This window comes from Trichomonas vaginalis, chromosome II (genome assembly GCF_026262505.1).
Source record: "Trichomonas vaginalis G3 chromosome II, whole genome shotgun sequence".
Classification (NCBI taxonomy): domain Eukaryota; phylum Parabasalia; order Trichomonadida; family Trichomonadidae; genus Trichomonas; species Trichomonas vaginalis.
The window spans coordinates 1,452,402-1,457,264 of record NC_067204.1 but is presented as its reverse complement, the minus strand read 5'-3'; the positions used below and the strand labels follow the sequence as shown (position 1 = coordinate 1,457,264).

At 30.0% G+C, this 4,863-nt stretch overlaps 2 annotated features.

The window, feature by feature from the left end:
* The first annotated feature begins 466 nt into the window (after positions 1-466).
* Positions 467-2,438: a mobile genetic element.
* A 2,333-nt stretch (positions 2,439-4,771) lies between these two features.
* Positions 4,772-4,808: a mobile genetic element.
* The last annotated feature ends 55 nt before the right edge of the window (positions 4,809-4,863 follow it).

The following is a 4,863-nucleotide window of genomic DNA, read 5'->3' as shown; positions in this document are numbered from 1 at the left end:
ATTTGTAATTAGACCTTACATTTGTGATAATCGAAGTGCAATCATAATAATTCAAATTAAAAACAACAAAATTACATGGAATAGGTTCGTCACTGGAGGATTCTATGTAATTGTACCTGGTGAGCGAAATAAATTGCTGAATATTGTGTATTTCAAGAATTTCTAAAGATACTTCTGAAGTTCTTGCTTCTCCGGAAATGTTGCGATAATCAGTAAATACTACGTATTGTTCCTTATAAAAATTAAGTTTTGTTTGATTTCTGCCAATTAATAACTTTTGAATTCCGAATATTTTGTATTTTGGCTGGGATCCAAAAGAAATTGATTGGTTGCAAAGATATTCGAGCTTGTCCTTATCATAAGCACTGTATGTATCATAAGAAAAACTTTGTGAAATTTTGATTGTTGCAACTGTATTCGGAGATTTACTTCTGAACAAAATGTATAATGTCGGTGAGAAATAAAGGAAACAATAAGAATTACCGAAAAAGTGACAAAACATCAAAAACAGGGAGGGGGTCTCAATTTTTATTACTTATATTATTTTACAATATTTATATAAATACTCTTTATAATATATTTTACTATAAATTATACCTCAAATTCAAATATTTATAATATTATTTACATAATTATCTCAAAATTATATTTTTATATATTATTTTTCATATGTATAAATCATATAATCTATATCTATGCAAATCTCATCTAAAATTTTTTGAAGCAAACCGCTACCATTTTATAATGGTCCATCTTAAATTCATCATAAATTCTGGTACATGTTAGTACCAGAGTCTTCAAATCTCAAACACTCTGGTACCAACATGTACCAGACGCGAGTTTCCAATGCCCTCGTACGATTTTCTATTAAGATCTTCTTGAATGAGAAGGTCTTCATAGAAACTCGTACGAGGGCTTCTCTTTTAAATACTCTGGTACCTGCTGGTATCGGAGTCGACTTTACAGCCCTTTCCCCAATTTTGAAGCTGGGGAAAGTTTTCAAGCAATGAAAGGGAAGCTCTCGCTATGAGGTGAAAATCTAGAATTTTTACCTCATAGCGAGTAATCCTTTGTTAATTGCTTGAAAACTTTCTTCAAATTATCAAAATTTCGAGGAAAGTTTCCTTGCTTCAAAGTAGAGATGGAGCCCTTTGAGCCACTGCATATAGGTCAGTGACTCAAAATACTCCATCTCTACTAGAAATCGCCAAAATTTGGGTCGCAATCTTTGAAATGCGACGCAAGTTTGGGCAATTTCGCGAGGGACTTGCTCCATTTGGTGCATAGATTCACACTCTATGCACCAGATGGAACAATTCTTTCGCTGACAGCGGGAAACTTTGTCTGAATAGTTTAACATTCAGACAAAGTTTCCCGCTGTCAGAGAGGGAATGGAAGGGTAAGAGGTATATATTCATAATGTATACCTCTTACTCTTCCATTCCCTCAAGAAAGTTCAAAAACTTGGGTGCAATCAGTTCTGATTGCACCCAAGTTTTTGAACTTTATATAGGGAATTGTTGGCTATGTTGTACTGATCATGAATCAGTACATCATAGCCAACAATTCCTTCGCAAACAGTGGGAAACTTTGTCTGAATAGTTTAACATTCAGACAAAGTTTCCCGCTGTCAGGGAGGGAATTAGAGGGTGGGAGATATATAGATAGACTATAAATCTCTCACCCTTTAATTCCCTCAAGAAAGTTCAAAAACTTGGGTGCAATCAGAACTGATTGCACCAAAGTTTTTGAATTTTGTATAAGGAATTGTTGGCTATGATGTGGATAGCCGCTGCCAGACCAAATGAATTAACCGTTGTGAATAACGTTTCTGAATCTTTATTTAAAAAGATAAAATATCACGATTTTGGCTGCGTTAAAAATCAAAGAATTGATGTTTTTGTCAAAAATCTTTTAGAAGAAGTTGCACCCAATTACTTTTATCGTATTAAAAACGATTTACTTCAAACAGGTTTTATTCCTTCAATTAGAATTCGCGAGCCTCGATTGACAGATTATAAAACAAAATTGAAAAGAGAAGTTCAATCACGTTTATACCAAGTATTAAATTTTGTTCAGAATCAAGAAGCCAATTTGAATCCATTAAGATTTTTATTGGAAAATGCTGAAGAAAAACTTTCTCAAATAAATGAGAAGATACAAAATTCAATTACATATTTAAGATCGTTTGAAATTCCAAATGAATTGTTAGATACGTATATGTTAGAAATTAATGAATTTTGTTATAATTCTCCAGATTATATTTTAGAACATTTCGAAGAATTTTTGGAGGATTTCAAAGAAAAGAATAATTTAATAGACTAAAAAATTTATTATTTTTATTTATTGTGAATTTTAAATTGTCACTTTTTAACTGTTACTCCCTATTGAAAGTGTCACTTTTTGGGTGTCACTTTTTCGGAAATTCTTATATACTCTAAGAAAAACTTTGTGAAATTTTGATTGTTGCAACTGTATTCGGAGATTTACTTCTGAACAAAATGTATAATGTCGGTGAGAAATAAAGATGGTCTGTTGTGTAATTTATAACTTTGTATTGAAATGTTGGTTGATAATAAGAATAATTAAAATCGTAATCATCCGAAGATGTGCTTATGTTCAATCTAACATCTGTTGGATCTAAGTAAACTGAGCAGTAATTCTTATTGATTTCATATTTTTTATTTGAATAATTGAAAGCTAGATCGTTCGATTCGGATAGAAATTCTATGGAATCGCAGTAATTTGGAAAAGAAACTACACAAAATCTTACTTTATAATTATAATACGTGTTTGTTGATTTAAAATTAAAAGTTGGCTCTGTGATTTTCCATATTTTGCTTGTGCATGATTCATAGTTAATACGCAAGTAATCGCTCATATATGTATCTTGTAGAATAAAATAATAACTAAATGATTTGTTATCTGCAAATGAAAAAGTAATATCTTGACCATATGAACCAATGTCAATTAAATAATCTCCTGTTCTGTTAATTATACCATTGGTGATTGTATAGTAAAACCAGGACATTCACAATGATTTTAATTTGAAAGCGGATCTATTCAGAATGAATTTTGAATATTTTACACAGTCAGATTGTCAAATCATTTTAGTTTATTGGATAATCCTTTTAATGTATTATTTTTAAAATTTTAAAAATAAAATAAAAGTGGATCCAAAATTTTTGTATCAGAATGGGTCAATATTTCATGAATCAGTCCTCAAGAACAAAAATGAAGAAGGTCGTAATTGCCTTATGCATCTAAGCTACTATCCAAAAAAGAGAAATTGGATTAGAAAAGGATTATGAGTGATTGAAATTAATACGTGTGCGAATAACCATGGATTTGTAAAAATTAATGCTTCAGAAATACAACATTTTGCTATTGAGAATTCCTTGTAAAGTCCAAATCTCAAAATACATAATTTTATATTTAGTTTGTTTGATGTTGAAACTATATTACCACCAAGAAGAGACAATATTATCTTAGTAAACATGTTTCAATTAATTTGATGTTCTTGGATATAAACTGCGAGTCAAAAGGCGTACCTACCTTCAACTTTTTGAGAGAAGTCATACAATTAATTATATGAGTTTCTCTCAAAAAGTCGATTTCTGCCAGGTACACCTTTTGGACCGCACAAGCTATTTGCTCTAATTCGATATAACAACAAAGGATCATAAAACAGATATAAATATAGGATGAACTGATACGATTTTTTCGGGTCTAACTTCAAAATTTAAGATTTCGAAATTTAATACAAGCTTCAAACCAGAAATTTAAGCATAAATAGAAGTTGATTTGCTACCTATTGCACGTGAAGCTTATTTGAGCTCTAATATTTAATAATTTTCTCTCGCTCTCAGTGAAGGCACCGTTAGCATTAGAAATGTAAACTATTCAAAAATTGATAGGTCCGCCTTTTGATTCGCAGTTTAAAGCATAAATTTTGTCAATTAAATTTTAATTACAGAATAAAAAGAAAAGTCAATAAAAGCATATGAAAGCTGACACGAATTATTCATAAGGATTATCGAATAATGATTTCGATTTTTGTGAATAATTTGGTATTTCTTTTGTTTCGATTAAATATGGATTTATTTGAACCTCTTCTAAAGGTAATGGTTCGGATTTATTAGATACTTCTTCTAATAGACAACTTCTATTATCAATGAAATGTTCATGAATTATTGATTGTGTTTCCTCTCTTTTTTCTTTTTTTTTAAGACATAAAAGAGGAATTGCAATGCTTGATGGTAATGATAGTCTTATTGTTATCAATTAAAATTATCTCCCATCCTATATAATAAAATTTGATTCAATATTACTAAATACTTTATGTTTCTTAATAATTGAGATGCCTAAAATGTTGATAATGTTGTTATAAACTTATTTTCACACGCTCAATCTTATGGGAGTAATAAGAATTGTAATAAAAAAAACATTATAAATCTTTAAAGATTCGTTCATAAACAATATATAAAAAAATAGTTATTCATAAGGATTCTCGAAATAAGTATTTGATTGTTCTTGCTTTGGATTATATGCTGGTGCTTTATATTCATTAGGATATGGATTGCTGTTCGTTTCTTCTAAAGGTAAATCTTTTTCGGTTTTATCAACAAGGCTTTGATTAATTGGATTTTCAGCTCTGAATTTTCTGTGTCTATAACATAAGTAAGCAGCGACAGCAATGAGACCTGCTCCAACTGCTGCTCCAATAATAATTTCCAAAACAGCACCTTCACTTAGTCCTTCATCACTATTGTAATAAACAGAAATTCATCAAAAGTGACAGCTCTCAATTTTTTGACATTTGTAAATTCTAAATTGAATGAGAAAAATGAAATAATACTAAGC